Below are 20,721 nucleotides of genomic sequence, written 5' to 3' on the forward strand. Positions count from 1 at the left end.
CACACACACAAAAAAAAAATTCAAGACTGAAAGTCAATGCTATAATTTTTAAAAAATATTTTAAGATTAAAGCTGCAAGGACCACAAAGGTAAACCAGGTCAGAGGTTCTTTATTTACCACAGATCAATGAACCCACTGAATGGGCTGGGGGTGTGGGAGAGAAGAGGTGGATGTAGGGGAGAGGGGCATGTGGGGGGAATGAGAGAGGGGGAGGAAGGTGTTCAGCAGTCTCTTCAAACTGTATGCACAATGTGAAGTAAATGGTGTGCTTACAAACATTTTCTTGGGTCTACAGTTTTTATCAAATTCTCCAAGGATGCAATGTGCCACCCTCCACCCCTCCAGGGAAGGTTTATGAGTCCATAAAATCACCCGCCAAGTTTCACATTGCTAATCAGTGTTTAAGCCCAGTCTCTGCAGTTCCTTTTCTTTCTAACCAAACTTATTGACTCATATCCTTCACAGAACAGTCAAGATGTAAGAGTTTCACAACTCCTTCATCCTACACATTGCCAAAATGCCTCTTGATGCGCATTTAAACATTTCAGAAACAGAAATTATTTTCTTATCCCTCCTTTATTCATGCCAGCAAGTCACCTTGCAGTATGTCTTATTTCTTACAGTAAATGAGTTTCAGGCAGTATCTTACTGACAGAGGTCTTTTATTACCGTTGTTTCAGAGAAAGAGGAAAACAGAATATAGTTAAGGTGAAAAGAAGAAAACAACTGTATAAAATATTCTTGCTTTTGTGCTACATAGTTATCACACCATGAATGGAATGCTCCATGAAGAGAATTTCCACTGCTTTAAACCCAATGTAGTAGCTAAGATATTTAGAAGGAAAACAAACCACCATAAGATAAAAAGGATATAGAAGAGAACATTTAGGACAAGTATAAAAGTATTAACAATAAACAATATCTGCAGAATATGAGCAAAATATTCCAGTCACCATAAGCTATCTTTTTTTTTAAATAAATTTTATTTTTATATTCCCCATACAATTGCAATCCCCTTCTTTTGACCCCCATCCCTCCCCTCCCTGCCCCCCACCACCTATAGAGTGTCTCTGGTTCATAGTTGTTTGTTGATTTTGATTTTCACTTTCTTACAGTTATTCATTTTCCTGGTCCCTTATTTAAGTTTTCTAGATTCCTGCTATGAGTGAGACCATCGGTATTTTTCTTTTTCTTTCTGGCTTATTTCGCTGAGCATGATCCCTTCCAGCGCCATCCATGTTGCTGCAAATTGCATGTGTTTATCTTTTTTTTTTTTTTTGAATGCTGAGTAATATTCCATGGTGTATATGTACCACATCTTCTTGATCCAGTCATCTATTTTTGGGCATTTGGGTTGTTTCCAAAGCTACCATAAGCTATCTTTTAATCAAAGAGAAACTAGGTAGAGAAACTAACAATATGTATGAATCTTTTCCATTTATTCCTCTTCTATACACAAAACAGAAACTCTGTTTACAGAGTTTACAATAAGGGTAATACATCTTCACATATATTTAATTTTCATAATGGGTATAGTTTCTTTGGGGGATGATAAAAAGGTTCTAAAACTGACTCTGTTGATGGTACACAATTTTGTGAATATAATAAAGTCCACCAAAATGTATACTTTAAGAGGATGAATTGCATGGTATGTGAATTACATGTCAATAAAGCTATTTTTTTCAAAGTGAAAAAAATCAAAAGTGGCAATGTAAAAAGAAAAACAAAACCAAATGGGATTTATCAGGGAAAAGAAAGCCCATGCAATACTCAAATCAACGTAATCCACAATATTAAAAGTCTAAGAAGAGGGCCTCCCCGGTGGCGCAGCGGTTGAGCGCTGGGTTGCGAAGCTGCCCGCAGCCTCTGCAGCACCGGTTCGATCCCCGGCTGCTCCCCGGCCACCGGAGGAGGGTCCCACATGGCGCGCAGACCTCTCCTGCCACCCGCTGCTCCCCTCAGCAGTGTGCTTCAGTCCCTCTGCAGTGTGCTTCAGTCCCTCTGCCTGCTCTGCTCCCCGCTCTGGCTCTGGTGAATTCTCTCCCCCTCCCGCGCTTCTGACTGTACCCAGTGCTTGTATAAATAAATAAATAAATATTTAAAATAAATAAAGTCTAAAAAGAAAAACTACATGATCTTATCACGTGATGGAGTTGACAGTATTCTCATCCACTCTTGATTCATAGATAGTCAGCTAGAAATAAAATGCAAGTTCTAGTTCTGGGCATCTATGAAAAAATGCTACAGTTAAGGAGACACTTCATTGTGAAAGACCAAATGTTTTAGGGATTGGAAACAAGGTAAGGCTGTTAGCTCTCATCATTTCCATTTGAAATCATATTGAAAATTGTATCAGTGAAAACAAGAAAAATTCATCTTATAGATTTCAAAGGAAAAACCAAAATTTTCCACATTTTCAGGTATTGTATATAAAAACAACCACCATAGAATTCACAACAAAGTTCCTAAAACTAATGTTTAGCAGACTTTCAGGATATAAAAGGCAAACAAAAAAACAATCATATTTCTATATACTAGCAATGAATAATGAAAACTAAAATTTTTGTAAATATTTTATAATTTCAAAAATATGAAATAAGTATAAATCTAAGAAAATATGAACAAGATGTATGCTGAAAACCATGAAGCACTGATGAAGGAAATCAAGAAAGAACAAAATAGATGGAGAGATAAACTGTGTTCAAGGAATGGAACATTCAGCATAGTAAAGATGTCAAGTTTCTCCTAGTTAATTAACAAGGATCATCCGTACATAAAGACAAGCTGTAAAACTGATATGGAAGGCAAACAAAGTAGAACAGTAAACAGAATTTTGAAAATGTAGTTCGCTGTTATCTTCTGTAATATAAAGGGCACTCCAGGACATTACCACTACATCAGAATATGTGCTCTGTGTTTACCGCTCTATCCCTACTGCGGTGCTTGCACACTCGTGAATGAAAGTCTGCTAATTTAGACAGCTATGAAGACAAAAATAAATTCTGTCCTCAAACTTAGTTGCCTCAGTTCAGGCTACTATAACAAAATACCACAGATTTTGGTAGCTTGGGAATAAAAGAATTTTATTTCTTTCCATTCTAGAGGCAGGGACAAGGTAATGGTAAATTCAGTGTCTGATGAAAGTCCTTTTCCAAGTTCAAAGACAGCTTTTTCACTGCATCCTTCAAGGAAGAAAGGATAGGGAGCCTTCTGGGGCCTCTTTAATTCCATTCCTGAAGGTTCCACCCTCATGACCTAAGCACCTCCCAAAAGCTCCTCCTCCAATTACTATCACATTGAGGATTACGTTTTAGCATATGAATCTGGAAGGTAACAATCAGTCAGTGTACAGCATTAATGTAATGGAGGACTAGCAATCTTATGAGTCTTTTTTTTTTTTTTAAAGATTTATTTATTTATTTATACAAGCACTGGGTACAGTCAGAAGCGCGGGATGGGGAGAGAATTCACCAGAGCTAGAGCGGGGAGCAGAGCAGGCAGAAGGACCCAAGTACACTGCTGAGGGGAGCAGCGGGCGGCAGGAGAGGTCTGCGCGCCATGCGGGACCCTCCTCCGGTGACTGGGAGCAACCGGGGATCGAACCGGCACTGCAAAGGCTGCAGGCAGCTTCGCAACCCAGCACTCAACCGCTGCTCCACCGGGGAGGCCCCTTATGAGTCTTTATTTCTATGAACCTTTCTTCTTGACAAGTCAAATCTCCTATGAGTTTATTCTTTTGTGATACTTTTCACTTTTCACCTTATATACTGATCTGAATGCTATTTTTAAACTGTAAGTGCATTGAGAACACTATTTGTGTAACCTTCACACTGCCATGCAAATGACATATTTAAAACAGTAAAACTTGTTTAACAGAGTAAAATTGACTATTTTTTTTCTTTTGGTGTACAGTTTTTACAAGTTTTACCCCTTGTAAATATTTGTGTGACTACCACCAAAACCAAAATACAGAAGTTTCATCACCCCCCAAAAAAACTAAGGACCCCTCTCCCTTACCCTGTAAAACAGTATTGCAATGAGCTGGAAGATGGGCTTACAAGTCAAATTCAGAGCCAGAGAAGTAAATCTTGCTTCCTACAGCCCCGGTTAGCAGCATATCATAACATTTCAATTTATGTTTGCATGTGAACATCACTTGCTTCACCAGAAAGGCCTTAATCTATCTCCTTCTTTTCCTGGAATATATTTTGTGCTCAAATATGCTTGTTGAACGAATAGTGAGGATTCAGATAAACAGAAATTAGAGAGGGAGAAAGAAGATTCATTCTTGCCAGAAAAAAATGCAAAGTATAAGCAGTTAAGTCTACAGCATTTCATTTCCTTGCCCCCCAAACCTACAACACTTCACAAACATCTATGGAAAAATTTTAATTCCTTATCCTAGCATTAAAGGCTTTCACAATTTAAATCCAAATTGCCTTTCTAATTTAATTTCTACTATTCTTTCTACAACTTGGGAAAACGTATGTGGCAACAGCACACCTGCAATCAACTCCACTTCTTTGATAGTGCCTTTGCCTCAACCCCTTCTGAAAACAGTTGCCCAAAATGGCCATATCTGTATATTATGCTCTTGACCCTCAGTAAGTGATTAGACTACATTGTTGACAAAACAAAGAAAAAATTATACATGAGCGGAGACATTCAGATTCCCAGGATTTTTAAAATAAAGTCTCAAGATGTTGCATCACAGGACAGTAGGTGTTTGAACCAGTAAATCATGCAGAGTTGGGAAAGACTTTATAGGACTTTGCAGGCACTAACCATGCACTGAACAACCAGAGACAGAAAGGAACTAAGAAAAACCAATCATCTCTTGAAAAGTAGAGGAATCATTGTTCCAGGTACTTCTATCTTCAAAATGTCCACAGAGATGCCTATTACATGTCTATAATTAACCATCCTTCAGATAAGGTAGTAATTAGATTTCTGTTCCTTAAAACTACATGAATCCTATCATATTCATCAAATTACTCTCACACACTTTACCACTTCTGTGCTCTAGACAGCTACAAACACACACACACACACACACACAAACACACACACACTCCTTGTTTCCCCTATTAAAGCACAAATTACTTAAAACTGTCATACACCAAATTTAAAAGACCTCTACTTTTGTAAATCAAATGATACTATCAGTAAAGTATTCAGAATACTTTAGGGATTATAGAATAGGGATTTTACCGTGGTAAAAGCTCTTCAATGGACCGCTTTGCAAACTCACTGGTAATGAAAGTGTTTTAGGCTCCACCAAAATTAAACTGATAAAGCTAGATCTATCCAAAACAACGAAGTTTAAGGGTGGTGTACTCCAAGTATATGACCTGATTTAATCGTTCAAAAGAGTACCAGAAGTCAAATTATTTATGCCTGTTATCCAAGCCTCAACTATTTACATATTATGTCTAATTGTTTGCCTGAGGATGAATCTATTATACTTACGATATTATTTAGTGTACGTATTATGTTTAACATACAACTGAACTTGCTCAGTTGGCTTCCTAGTGTATTTTGGCTATTACTGCCTTTCAAAATTCAATTCTTCAGTTCTATTTTACATTAACCCAACTAATTTCTCTCAGAAAATTTCCCAAAGACAAGTAAAAACATACAATGAGAAATTATTATTGCAGCAAGAAGTAGAGAGGCTCCCAGAGTGATCATTTTAAAAAAGGTTCCAACCATTTGACTATATAAATTCTGGTACCTTTTTAAACACTTTAATCCAATAGATCTGTGTTCCTATTATAGATAAGGTTCTATGTCACTATGCAGAGACATAAAAGCAAAAAGAGATGGATTGATCACTATCTCCAAGGAGTTTGTATCTTAGAAGAAATACACATGCAAACAAGTAATTATGAAAAGTGTTGGTAGTTTTGTCTTTACCTCATTCAAAAATGACTGATGAGGGCCTCCCCTGGTGGCGCAGCGGTTGAGTGATGGGCTGCGAAGCTGCCCGCAGTCTCTGCAGGGCTGGTTAGATCCCCTGCACCTGCGAGGGTCCCACGTGGCACGACAGACCTCTCCTGTCTCACCCGCTGCTCCCCTCAGCAGTGTGTTTCGTCAGTCTAACTGCTCTGTTCCCCGCTCTGGTGAATTCTCTCACCCTCCCGCGCTTCTGACTGTACCCAGTGCTTATATAAATAAATAAATCTTTAAAAAAAAAATGACTGATGAGTACACGGCCACTATCTAATTTCATGAAGCTCGAGAGGAGTGGGGGAAAGCACAGGTAGAACTAGAACTTGAGCAGTGGATACAGCAAGTTGATTTTTTTTTTTTTTTAGAGGCATGTTTTATTTATTTATTTGTTTGTTTTGTTTATACATGCACTGGGTACAGTCAGAAGTGCGGGAGGGTGAGAGAATTCACCAGAGCCAGATCGGGGAGCAGAGCAGGCAGAAGGACTGAAGCACACTGCTGAGGGGAGCAGCGGGCGGCAGGAGAGGTCTGCGCGCCATGTGGGACCCTCCTCTGGTGGCCGGGGAGCAGCGGGGGATCGAACCGGCGCCACAGAGGCCGCGGGCAGCTTCGCAACTCAGCGCTCAACCGCTGCGCCACCGGGGAGGCCCCACAGCAAGTTGATTTTACAACAACTTTACTATCTTGGGGTTTTTCCTAAAGTTACTTCCTTTCTGATTCACTACAATAGACTACCAGCTATTCTGGCTCCTCCCCTCATCAAATTCCTATAAAACATAGCAGACAAAATTTTCACATGACTTTCCATTTCATATCATTCCTTTTCCCTCAAAACAAATACCTGATTCAGAATTTGTTTTCATTAAAATTCATTAAAATTTCACAAAAAGGCTACTGGTATAAGCAAATGTACTCATTTTGTTAGCCATCCCTTCTGACAAGGCCTGAAAATAATGTTATTTACATAAACACTCAGGATATCATATTTTAATAGAGACCCATAAGCCACAAGTGTATCCAAGCCCCAGTTTCTCAAGTCTCAAATTAACTCCATACTACTACAAGAGTCACTGTTCTGAAATGAAATTCTAAGCATGCTGCCCTTATTTAAAACCCATCAATGGTTCCATCCCTCATGGAATCAATTCAAATTTTTTCGTTCTTGACATTATTAACATGCTTCTGGGAGTATATTACAAAGATGGACATCCTGGTATTTGCTCAATTACTATGCTGGTTACTTTATGTAATAATTATCTAACAAAAGCTTTACCTTATTATTCTTTAGATAACAAATTTGGTGTTCAACACTCAATTCTGAATGACAACAAATCTTTGGTTTTCCAAACAACACCAAGAATTATCAATTTCTTTAATTCTAGGTAGTACCAATGAATTTTGAAAAGCAATTCAAAAGGAATATGGTGACGAGTATTCAGGACGATGTAAGCGAAAAAAGCAACTTTAATTTTATCACTCTTCAAAAACAAAGAAATTACTTAGTTGAGACCTTTTACTCATTTAAAACTTCAATGGGGCCTCCCTGGTGGCCCACAGGTTAATAAATCTCAGCACCATCCCTGGCCAGGGAACTAACCTATATATGGTGCAGCAGAACTCTCCCGTCTCATCCACCTGTTCTACTCCCCATTCTGTCGCTGGCCCCCACCCTCATATCTTTGGCTCCTACCCCAGTTCTTCTACACATAAATAAATAAAATCTTTAAAAAAAAAAAAAAAACCTTCAATAACTTACTTTGAAACTTAAATTTCTATGTGATATAGCCTCCTGGCAATTAACAATATATTTTCTCCTGATGAGTGAGAAAGATTTTAATTCTGTTAGATTTACCATAGCACTTGTAAGAGAATTTTCGGGTTTTTTGGGTTTTTTTTGCACTTGAACCAAAGAAAGAATACCTTGTGTAAAACTATATGTTGTATTTACTTTATTCTTTGATTCATGTACTTTTTAATACCTGAAGTTACCATACTAACAACCTAAACTTTTAAGGGCTAAATCAAACCATATATATACAATCTGTCACTAAAAATACTTCAGCAACAAAGTCTGTGTTTAAGAGGTCATGAGGGGGTAAGTACATCAAAGAATGAGAGGGATAGCAAATAACTTTAGAAAAGTTGTCAGAAATATCTATAGAGTTTTAAAAAAAAAAGGACATAATTTATGGTAACACTCTGAAGCCCACAGGTCAAAGTTTTGAGTACAGGGCTAATTTCTAGCTAACATTTATTCTCTCCAGCTATTTTTCTCTCTACAACCTCTTCAAAATCATTCTTTCACAGATTCTCTGGTCTCTAACCAGGCCTCTACATCCTTCAATTTTCTCTCTTTTCTTTCTTACCTCCTTAACTGGAAGAGTATTGAAAAAATTTTTACCTTTAGTTTTATTTTATACTCCCTGTCCTACTTTGCGAAAGCAGATAGTGTGACCATTTTATGTTTTCTAATAAAGAGTCAAACTGTTGTAATCCATAAATAACTTTTTCCTGGGACAACAGAGAAGTGTTCCCCCTACATTCACTAGAAGATAACCACAAACAATGGAGATAAAAACCAGATTTGGAAATTCTTTATAATGCCCAGTGTGTGTGATGGGCAGTTATAAATTGCATTATTTGAGAAAATAGCACAGATTTTTATTTCAAAACTATCATGTGCAGTACCAAACTAAAAATGTTTCATTTAATCTCTGTGGGGCTAGAGATAGGCAGATGGAAATATTTTTAACCAAGAAATGTATCCAAAATAAAATTCAAATTAAGAAGAAAATGAAGGGACTCCCTGGTGGTGCAAGAGGTTAAGTCTCAGCATTATGCAGCTATCTGCAGCCACTGCAGCACCCAGTTCAATCCCAGGCCAGGGAGCTAACCCACATGGCACAGCAGACCTCTCCTATCTCACCCACTGCTCCCCTCAGCAGTGTATTTCAATTGGTCTGCCTGTTCTGCTCCCCACTCTGTCTCTGGTGAATCCTCTCACCCCCACATACCTCTGAACTACACCCCAGCTCTTGTTTGTATAAATTAATAAAATAAATCTTTAAAAATTAAAGAAGAAAATGAAAAGTCTAATTCAAATTTAAATACATGACCAAGTTCACTCTTAGGCTATTTCTAAGTACAATTTGTAGCTTGGTTTCATAAAGTAAACTTCTCTTAATTGCAGGAAAAAGCCTGCTGAAAAAAACAGACAGTCACATGAGTTTTCCTCTCTTTTCTTCCTCTGGCCACAGAAATAAGAAGTGCAAGAAAGGCTGAAGCAGTCAATTTTGGAAGGGAATGAACCACGTGCAGGATTTCTTCTTAAAGGCATGGAAAAGAGTAATACCAAGCAGCAGATGGAAAGAAAAATGACACATTTTTTTTTTAAGATTTATTTATTTATGCATACAAGAGCTGGGGCACAGGCCACAGATGCAGGGGGTGCGAGGATTCACCAGAGACAGAGAGGGGAGCAGAATAGGCAGACTGACTGAAATACACTGCTGAGGGAAGCAGTGGACGAGACAGGAGAGGTCTGCTGCGCCACGTGGGTTTCTGAGACAGGAGAGGTCTGCTGCGCCACGTGGGTTTCTCCCTGGCGGGCCGGGGATCAAACTCCTGCTGCAAAGGCTGTGGATTGCTTCACAGTGCGGTGCTTAACCCCTTGCAACACCAGGGAGACCCAGGACATCATTTTTTTTTTTTTAATAGAGGCATGTTGTATTCATTTATTTGTTTGTTTGTTTGTTTTGTTTATACATGCACTGGGTACAGTCAGAAGCTCGGGAGGGTGAGGGAATTTGCCAGAGCCAGAGCCAGGAGCAGAGCAGGCAGAAGGACCGAAGTACACTGCTGAGGGGAGCAGCGGGCGGCAGGAGAGGTCTGCGCGCCATGTGGGCCCTTCCTCCAGTGGCAGGGGAGCAGCCGGGGATAGAACCGGCGCTGCAGAGGCCGCGGGCAGCTCCTCAACCCAGCGCTCAACAGCTGCACCACCGGGGAGGGCCCTAGGACATCATTTTTAATAAACCATCAATAAAGAGAGGTAAAGTTATGAATCCATATTGAAGAGGCCTGAGTAAAGTTTTGGGGCTTAGTGCTTCTCACAAAATAGGCAAGCATGACTATCTAAACACAATAAAATCAAAGTAGAAGATCCTTCTCATAAATAGAAAGGAAGCTAAGATTTAATTAGGCAGAGATAATTTGCAATCTAGACAGCAAAATAATTCTACATTTGTATTCATATATATTCTCTGTTGTACCTCTGTTCACACTATCAATTACATTATACTTAAATTTAATGACCCAATTTTAAATGAATAAAACAATGTGAGCTATGAATGTAAGTTATACCTTCTTTGGTTATTACCTGAGGAGACTTTGCTATAAACAATTATTTCAGTAATTATTGTCTGGGAACCACCTACATCACAATGCCTTGGGAGTCACTGGTTAAATACTGTATGTGGATTCCTGTTTGGCCCCATTTATGATCTACCGGGGGATGGAGGGTGGGGAAGAGGAGTGGGCTTATGGAAAATGTATTCTTAATAACTTCTCCAGGTTCATTTAAATGATGAAGTTTAAAAATTACTGTAGGGTCCAAGCAACTATCAACTATACTTCCTGGGGACAATTATTAGCTAACAGAGTTCAAGGAAGAAATAAGACTCAAAAAGAACTGCCTTTCCCTTTCTGAATACATTTAGAGATGGATAACAGATGTATCACCTCAAAATCACCAAATGTTTCCATTCATTCCAAGCTTTCCTACCACAAGGTCCCAACTATGAAATGTATGCATGAGCCAAGTTAAACATTCCACAAACTTAAACTAAAAAATTGGCTTTGCCTGTCCATAAAATTCCTTAAAACAATAAAAGATACAAACATTTGAAAATCTTTCTCAATATTATCTCTTCTAAGTTTCTTCTCCGATTTGCCTCAAGACTTTTGGAAATGTGGTATCACTACACCAAAATCTATTTTAATACATATCCAATCCCAAATATAAATTATGTTTACAAATATACCACATAAATTACATAATGTTTCTTCAGGTAGTACACAAAAATTCATTCCAGTCTCTTCCTTTCTTTAAACCAGTCGATTTCAGTGATGGAGCTGGGGAAGAAAGATTTCGGTGGTCCTATTGTAGTTGAATAGTAACATCTGAATCCTGACTATATATAGCACATAATAAATACAATACACTTAGAATGTTCTCTCATTCAACCCACTTGAAGATCCCATGAGGTGTCACTATTATCCCTATTTTATGGATAGTTGCCAAAAGTTCAAAGAGGTAAAGCTTGTCCAGAATTACACAGCTGATAAATTGATTAAAATCCAGACAGTCTAATTCTAGAACCAGCATTTTAACCACCACACTATAGTTGGAAGATGCCACCTGTCAAAAGCAAGTCCTCTGAATCTGACTAGGTACTGGTTGTAGATTTTGTAGAATCTAATTTTTTTATAGTGTACTTCTTTAGGTGATTTTGAAGTATAACAAGACCAACAACTACTGCACTGGGCTGCAGTTCATCAAAGCGGAACATGGACAACCTCTGAGAAATAACTCATGATCTAGAAGTTAAAGTCTCAAATTCCAGTTAATTGATTAACCCGAATTTACTTATTATCCTGTGTTCTCACTCTACCAGCCCCTGGGACATAGGGGAAATAAGATCTAGAATTTGCTATTTAAAACAAAACGAAAAAACCTAGAACTGCTGGCCTGGACTTTCTACATATGAGAAACTAAACAAAAAACAAAGATCATAGATGTTTACCATGATTACTCTGAGGCGTAATTAGACCTTTACTGAAAAAAAATACTGAAGGTACAATTTAGAATTGAATAGGATACTTCCATCTCTGACAACCTTCTCATTTTACAGATGAAAGCACATCATTTTTTTTTTTTTTTTTTTTTTTTTTTAGGCATGTTTTTATTTATTTATTTATTTGTTTGTTCATTTGTTTTGTTTATACATGCACTGGGTACAGTCAGAAGCGCGGGAGGGTGAGAGAATTCACCAGAGCCAGAGCGGGGAGCAGAACAGGCAGAAGGACCGAAGTACACTGCTGAGGGGAGCAGCGGATGGCAGGAGAGGTCTGCGCACCATGTGGGACCCTCCTCCGGTGGCCGGGGAGCAGCCGGGAATCGAACCGGCGCCGCAGAGGCTGCGGGCAGCTTCGCAACCCAGCGCTCTACCGCTGCGCCACCGGGGAGGCCCGAAAGCACATCATTTTTTTAAAGCATCCTCTTTAATTTCATTCATATTTGTAATATATAGCCAAAGAACATTTTCTGTAGTCTGTACAAGAATCCTTGATAAAATATCACAGTATACTGGACCTGGAAGGAACTCTCAAGGGCCTAATTTCATATATGAGGAAACTAGTCTAGATACTTAGTGATGTGCTCAAGGTCACACAACTACTTTATGGCAGAAGCAGCTACCCAGGAGAAAAGCCAAGTTTCATCTCTCTCAAGCCAAAAGTATTTCCACTACACCAAAAGCTATGTTTTCAGGGCCTCCCTGGTGGCGTAAGGGTTTAAGACGCAGTGCTATGAAGCTATCTGAAGTTACTGCAGTACAAGTTTGATCCCTGGCCAGGGAGCTGACCCACATGGCACAGCAGACCTCTCCTGACTTGCCCGCTGCTCCACTCAGCAGTGCATTTCAGTAAATCTCCCTGTTCTGCTCCCCACTCCATCTCTGGTGAATCTTCTCACCCCCCCTCACCCCTGGCCTGTGCCCCAGTTCTTGTATGCATAAATAATCTTTTAAAAAAAATAATAAAAAGCTATGTTTTCATCTACAAACTTCTTATACTTAAATGAAATCAGCACATTATCTTCAAACCCTATACCTATAGTCTAGCTCTTATTCTTCTGTTAATTAATTATCTGACTTTGGGCAAGTAACTGTAATGTAAAAATAAACCCTACCCTTACTAGATCACTGGAATGTTTCAGGATTCAAAAAAGAAAACTTATAAAGGAATCACACATGAAAATAATTTTGGGAAAATGTGAAATTATGAAGAATTAAGATATATTTTCACAAGTTTTTCTAAAGGCAAATGAACACTGGTTTCTTAATTATAACAAATGTACTGCAGTAATGCGATGTTAACAATGGGAAACTAGATGAGAGGTTTAGGAGAACCCTGTACTACCTTTGCAAGTTTTCTGTGTATCTAACACTATTCTAAAATGAAAAATATTTTAAAATATAAAAGGTAAAACTTACAAATACAAAAATTAAATCTGAATAATTCAGAAAATTTCTACCAAACAAGTGATATCAGAGTTAATAGTCTGCTTTGCTTATCAAGTATAGTGTTAAAATGTTAGTTTAGTACTTCAAAATAATATGCTTCAGCACTGAACATTATCTTAGTCCCACAAAAAATTGCAGCTTCCCAATACCGTCTTCACCATTTATAATTAGGTATGTTTATATTTATTACTCTAGGCATGTATTTATATGCTCTAGGCATCCACTTTAACAAGGATTTCTAAAGTAAAGTTCTTGAACCAATGCTGTTTTTCCAAAGCTTTAATGTTAGTGTTTTCTAATTTGTTTTTAAAGAAAGTAACTGAACTGAGGGAGGAAAAAGTGTCAAACGCTGGGAAAAGATATAAAAGGCTCTTGAGCCATTAACTACCTAACCTAATATTATAAAAGGTAGCTTCACAACACTCTAAAAGCCTACTAGGCATTTTTATTCTAAAGCAATTAACTACACATTCTTTCTAGCTTTCTCTAAAACTTTCAACATTTTACTTATATTACTATATAAGTAATGTGGAAAGGGGTTTCATTTGTGACATAAATGAGTACTTCTGTATTTACTATGATAATCTCACATAAAAATTTAGTATTTAGGGCCTCCCTGGTGATGCAAGGGGTTATGAAGCTGTCCACAGCCTCTGCAGCACAAATTCCAACCCATGGCCAGCCAGGGAGCAACCCAAATGGCACAGCAGACCTCCCCTTTCTCATCCACTGCTCCCCTTAGCAGTGCACTTGTCAATCTGCCTGTTCTGTTCCCCACTGTCTCTGGTGAATCCTCTCACCCCCCACACCTCTGGCCTGTACCTCAGCTCTTGTATGCATAAATCTTTAAAATAAAAAAATCGGGGGCTCCCTGGTGGCCCAAGGGGTTAAGCACTGCACTATGAAGCAGTACACAGCCTCTGCGGCACAAGTTCGATCCCCAGGCAGTCAGGGAGCAGCCCACATGGCACAGCAGACCTCTCCTGGCTCTCCCGCTGCTCCCCTCAGCAGTGTACTTTGGTCAATCTGCCTGTTCTCTCCCCACTCTGTTTCTGGTGAATCCCCTTACCGCTCTCCCCTGATCTCTGGCCTGTGCCCCAGCTCTTGTATCCATAAATAAATCTTTAAAAAAAATTAATTTAAATCAAGATAATCTTCATTCTCTTTATAAATAATTATATTACACCTGTTAAAAGAACTGCTTGCTTTGGAGAGCTATAAAAATCTCTTAAAATTTATATGAAAAAAAAAATTTATAAGAAGCTTGATATTTTACTTTTTCTTTATTGAGATGTTAGGAAGGAACTGTTTTCAGAAATTGGCTTTAAAACTAGTAGTTTTGGGCCTCCCCGGTGGCGCAGCGGTTGAGCGCTGGGTTGCAAACCTGCCCGCAGCCTCTGCAGCACCGGTTCGATCCCTGGCTGCTCCCCGGCCACCGGAGGAGGGTCCCACATGGCGCGCAGACCTCTCCTGCCGCCCGCTGCTCCCCTCAGCAGTGTACTTCGGTCCTTCTGCCTGCTCTGCTCCCCGCTCTGGCTCTGGTGAATTCTCTCACCCTCCCACACTTCTGACTGTACCCAGTGCTTGTATAAATAAATAAATAAAAATAAAATCTTTAAAAAAAAAAAAAAAAAAAAAATAAAACTAGTAGTTTTATTTTAACTGGCTGTAAGGAATACATACTGGAACAAATAAGGGAACCTTATTTGACAGAGGTCTGTGATGCCCCACTCAGGTGAATTATGATTCTGTCGAGAATAAATCTGGATGGAATAAAAGAAAGTGGTGGATTCTGTTGTTTCTGAGGACCTTTAGATGTAGGAATTTTAAATTCTCAACATATTTCTTAAAAGAATATATTTTCTCAACAATTTAATATTAGGAAAAATGAAGACACTTCAGATATGAAAAGAAATCACTAAAAAAATGTCCTTAGCTTCCCCTACTTAGCCAAAATGTAATAAAAAGAGCTCTATGGAAAAGCTTTTAGCCACAACATATAGGGAGTTTCAGAAGTTAAAAATTACAAGGAAAGTTACATGAATCTATATATTCCAGAATCTATAGCTAATTTTCTTTTTATATAGAAGGGGGAAGAAATCTTCAATACTTACTTCCCTACCTTAGCTACGACCTTTAAGGACACAAAATTCATATGGTTCATCATGAAGACTTTGTTTAAAAAAAAAAAAATCAACACTACCAGGAGACACAGATAGATACCTATGTGTTTCTAATAAACACATAGAATTCTGCAAATTCTGCAATTCACAGAAGCCTCAAAAGGATTAAATGGCTTTAAAAAACATTTATTTATAGAGTGTACTATCTGAAAAATGAACCATTCTAGCTTGAAAACAATTAAGATATAAATTTGCTTAAAGGACCCATGGACCCATAGAAAGTTTTAAATCTAGATTACTGTTAAAAGACCAAACAGATCTTTGAAGAATAAAGGCTAGCCTGGAAAAACAAGAGACTTGTTAAGTTTACATCTTCTCCTCAATGCTGAGTTGGTGACAGTGGGGGCTGGTATCCACCTAGCACTTCAAAACATTTATTTACAGGTGAAAAAGGGCAAAGAGTCTGAGGAGATGTTGTTACTTCCAAGGCTCCCACAATCAGGTGTCTATAAACATGCAGAGACCCCCAAAGTAAAGCTAAGGTAAGAAGACCCCCAACAATGACTGAAATAGAACGAACTTCATCTGGAAGGGAGGAATGCAGTACCACCCAGGACCAAATTCCTGTATCATCTACAACACTTCTACCCTACCTATGAAGCTCCTGTCAATGAACTCATTTGAACTTAAATTTACAATAGTAGATAAACTGCTGTAAAATGTTTTCCTTCCTTATTGTTCAAGACAGAATTTAAAACAAACATGAACTATTTTTAAAGAGTATTTCTGTTACAGATTTTTGCCCAGTTAAGGGAAAGAGGGAAGTGGGAAGAAGAGAAAGATGGAGGATAATCAGGTAGGAGAGAAAAGAGCCACAGGTAAATGAAAATGATCAGAGGTAACCCTAGACTGGAAACCAGGAATCCTACTTTCTAAACCTAGCTCTGCCATCAGCTAATTAAACTGCCTAATTTTTAAAAAAGTGTTTATGTATTTATTTATGCATACAAGAACTGGGGTCTAGGCCAGAGGTGGGGGGGTGGGGGTGGGTGAGAGGATTCACCAGAGACAGAGTGGGGAACAGAACAGGCAGATCTATTGAATTACACTGCTGAGGGGAGCAGCAGGCAAGACAGGAAAGGTCTGCAGCACCATGTGGGTCAGCTCCCTGGCCAGGAATAGAACTTGTGATGCAGGGGCTGCGGATAGCTTCATAGTGCTGAGACTTAACCCCTTGCACCACCAGGGAGGCCGCTAAACTGCCTTCTTTAGACAGTAAATTTCTGCATCAACAAGTGAAATGGGGTTGGGGGTGCAACCACGAATAAGAATAGATCTCAGAACAAAATATCCCTAAAGGAAGTTCTCAGAGCTTGAGAATGACAACAATGCACAGAATGGGAAAAACCCTCTTCGGGTGCAGGGGCAAGGTAAATTTCTAATAATTCTGCCTGAGGATCAAAGAGATGTTCAAATTTACAATGCCTAGAGAATAGTAAAGAGGGTGAGCCCACATGTTGCCAATTCAACGCAACCTGACCGGGGTTCTTCATACCTGCCCTAGGTATCATAAGTTCAGAGAGATAGAAGTCTCCACCTTTAAGGTGTTCAGGATCCAATTAAAGCTTTGGCTGAATGCTAAGAAACAAAATGTGCCTCTACCGGACTCTGACATCTAGGATCTGGACATTCAAATCTCAACTAAGAAAAATGAAACAGAGTAACTTCAGAGCAGCTAAGTTTTCTGACTTCAAATCTAGTCGTGAGGCACATGATTAGTGTGCCCAAATGAATGTCAACTAGCTGGATTAATTTAAAGTCCTATTAATCTACTGGTTTAAAAAAAGGATTTTCATTATATCAAAAAAAATTTAAATATATCAAAATTCCTGCTTACTGTTAATAATATCAAAGTCTCTTAATATAGGTTTGCTTGTTACTATTGATAAATTGCGATGCATACATAGCCACTTATCTTCAAACATACTACTATGCTCACTTCACCTCGAAGTCAGGCACCATTATCCAAATGATCTCCATTCCTAATGGGTGGCACGGTGGGTGTATGGTTGCATTAATGATCTCCAAAGGCCCTTCCAGGTCTAAAACTGCCTGACACTGCCATCAAAACAGGGCAAGAGACAGAATGACCAATAAACATACAAAGGCCAGCCACAACTCACCTTGACAGCTTTTAAAATATTGTCACTATAACCTTTAAGTATATTTTGCAACTATAGGTACAAATACATATCTCACGAGCATAAATTTTGTCCCATGAGTAACACAAAGTTAATACAATTTAGTCTTTATAATTTACTTGTAAAGTTCCAGAAGAAAGAAAAATAAGGGGTTAAAAAGTAGTAATAAGAAATAGTAATAATCGGAATATTGTGCTGTGTGTCTACTATGCCCACTGTTAGTATAATCCTCTAAAACTTGAGTTTTGTTTTTTTTTCCCCTGGTGTTTGTCAGATCCCTAAAAAAGGGAACCAACAAAAAAATAGGACAGAGAACTCTGAAAGGGAAGGTTTTACAAGTTTAGAATCCTTTTCCATTTGCCTAGAGATTTTTTTTTAAGGGGGGGGTGGTAGGAGGGATGGTAGAGAGGGTGTCAAAATTAGGCTTAAGGGAGACTGCTTTTTCATTAATGCGCCGAGATGAATATTTCGACCGCTTATTTGTTGCCATTAAACCAACAAAACCCACTTCTGAAATCTACAATGTACACCACCATAATTTAATTTCAATTACAGCAAGTCAAACACAAATACAAGCCCTAGAAAATTAAAAAGAAGTTGCTGGGGAAAGTGAATTCTGCCTACTTGCCAGAAACAGAGAAAAGGGAATTTTCCAGATAAAGCACCATAGCAATTTGACTTAAAACTCTGGGATCAAATTCTAAACACCAAACGGACTGAATTCCAATAAAGGTCCCAGAAACAAATGGTTTAACACCATGAAACGCAGCCACCTCTAATTTCCAGAATTCCCAAACGACTTGAATCCATTTGCACTCCACGCAAAAAAAGACAGCTCTGCAAAATGACTTCCCTTTCTCTTTCACAACCACACCCGAACACGCCGCCCCTCTCCTCTCCCCCGCAATCCTAATCCCCGCAGTACCATAAGAAAAAAACTGGGGCCGGAAAAGGTGGTCCGCTTTCCTAGAAGAGGCCAAGCCGCGGACCCGGCCGGAGCAGGTTCGCAGAGCCCGGCCACCCTGGAACCCAGGTGTGGGAGGCAGGTGGGGCCGCCTTCAGCCAACCGAGGAGCAGCCGGTCAGCGCTGCCCACAAAGCCCGCAACTTCTCGGGGACAGACCGCAAAGCCGCCCCAGCTCCCTTCCCCGGGGACAAATCACCGCGCGGCCCGACGCCGGCGGCCCCGCGCCGCCCGCGCCCACCCCCGCCCGCGCCCGCGCCGCCCGCGCCGTACCTGGCGAAGAAGTCGGCGAAGCCCCCGCTCCGTCGGGGCCGGGCCGAGGCGCCCGCGGGGCCCTGCTCCGCAGTGGGGGGCGGCTCCGGCGGCCCCGGCGCGGGGGGGAGGTCGCCGGCGTCCTGGCGGATCCGCACCTCGAACGTGTTCCGCGAGCTCCAGCGGCCGTCGGGGCAGCCGCGCCGCGGCCCGGCGCCCGCACCCGCGCGAGTCCTCGCGGCCGCGGCGGCGGCGGGGGACGCGCCCTCCTCGGAGCCGTCGGCGCCCGCGGCGCTGGGCCGGGGCCGCTCCGAGTCCTCGCTGCCGCCGCTGCTCCCGGCCGGGCTGCCCCCCGCGCCGCCGGCTGCGCCTTCGGGGTCCTCGGCGGCCGCCAGGCAGCAGCTCCGCAGCGGGTCCTCCAGCGGCGCGGCCCAGTCGCACGCGCCGCCCGCGCCGCCCGCGCCGTCCGCGCCGGGGGCGCCAGGCCCGTCCGGGCGGGGGGGGCGGGGGCGCGGGCCGCGGCCGCCCGGGGCCGGCAGGAAGCCCGAGTCCCCGTTGGTCATGCCGCGGAGGCGCGGCGGGCTGAGGCGCGGGCCGGCGGGGGCCCGGCAGGAGCACAGCCCCGACTCCAGCTGCCCGCCGGCCGCCGCGAGGTAGCGCCGGAGAAGCTGCTGAGGCGGCGCCTCGTCGTCGTCCTCCCCCTCCGGCAGCTCCGCGGCGCCGGCGCCCCCGCCGAGGCCGCCCGTGGCCCGGATCGCCTTCCCGTCCTGGCCCGCGGGCTCGGGCGCCGGCACCGGGAGCAACTTGGGGTTTCTCCCCGAGCCGGCGCCGGCATCCTCCGGACCCACCATCTGGGGCCGGGCGAGCGCCGCCGCGGGAGGCGGCGGGCAGTGTGGGGGTGCAGGCGGGGCGGGGACGAGCCCTGGGTGCCGGGGCCGCGGCGGCCGCCGCCGCAACCTTCCCAGGCCCACCCCTCCCACCCCGGCGCTCGGCTACTGCGGGAGGCGGGCGCGCGCCTGGGTTCGCGCACGCGCCAAAGCCGACCCGGTCAAGCGCTGAACTGGAGACTCCCGAACCATAGAGACGGTGGCTAGAGAGACCCGCTCCAGAGCACGCCGGCCGCCAACCTGGGATCCGCCATCTGGATGTGGGAGGTTGGCTGGCCAGGTCCGGCGTCGTGCTTCCCAGCAGAAGCACGCTTAGGGCTCGCCTAGCAAAAATTCTCTTAAGACGTGGTAGTAGAATGCACAATATTAAAGGCGAGTAAGTCCTTCCAGCTCTGGTTGGTCATCGGGCTGCTCTACTCTCTGATATTCATCTTCAGCATCACTATTGCCACAATTTAGGGCTCCATCGCCTCACGCCCACACCTTGCCTTTGCCACGTCATCTTTCTTGTCTAGCACTATGTTTCATCACATGGCTCTTCTTAAATTTTTCCATTATCATTCAGTGAGGGAGAGGAAGGGGAATCAGGCAAAGAGGGACCACTGAGATAATTCCAGCACCCCTGTGATAATGGATTAAAATGGGGTGATCATTGAGTGAATGGGTGTGTTTAAAGTAGAAATCACAAGATGTGAAAACTGGTCTGATCTGAGGAGTGACAGAGGGAGAAGAACCAGCAATAACTACAGAACTCTGGAGACTGAAATTGGTGTGGTTTGAAACATTAGGTCTGGGGGCAAAAGAACTTGATTGTATGTGTAAAATAAAAAGACAGATAATAAAATATGGAAATCTAAAACTTGAGATGGGGTTAGGTTTGCAGATGCAAATCGAAGAGTCAGCTGAATAGCTATTGCAAGGATATGAGTCATGAGTGACATCGCCTGGGAAGAAAGAATAAAGATGGAGGTGGGGCAGAGTCTGAAAGGCCTCATTATTTCAGGATGGACAAAGATATTGTGTTATAAGGCACACGTTGTG

At 41.7% G+C, this 20,721-nt stretch overlaps 1 protein-coding gene across 1 annotated transcript in view; it reads right to left on the reverse strand.

Moving 5' to 3' along the window:
• TBC1D12 (TBC1 domain family member 12) overlaps window positions 1-18,886 on the reverse strand; it is an 89,082-nt gene extending 70,196 nt beyond the window's left edge. The window contains exon 1 of the mRNA XM_037497834.2: window positions 18,815-18,886. The gene's annotated coding sequence lies outside the window, so the exon portion shown is untranslated. The remainder of the gene's footprint in view (window positions 1-18,814) is intronic.
• Window positions 18,887-20,721: the final 1,835 nt, after the last annotated feature.

The sequence above is a fragment of the Talpa occidentalis genome, unplaced genomic scaffold (assembly GCF_014898055.3).
Source record: "Talpa occidentalis isolate TD23 unplaced genomic scaffold, MPIMG_talOcc4v2.1 talOcc4.8, whole genome shotgun sequence".
NCBI lineage: Eukaryota > Metazoa > Chordata > Mammalia > Eulipotyphla > Talpidae > Talpa > Talpa occidentalis.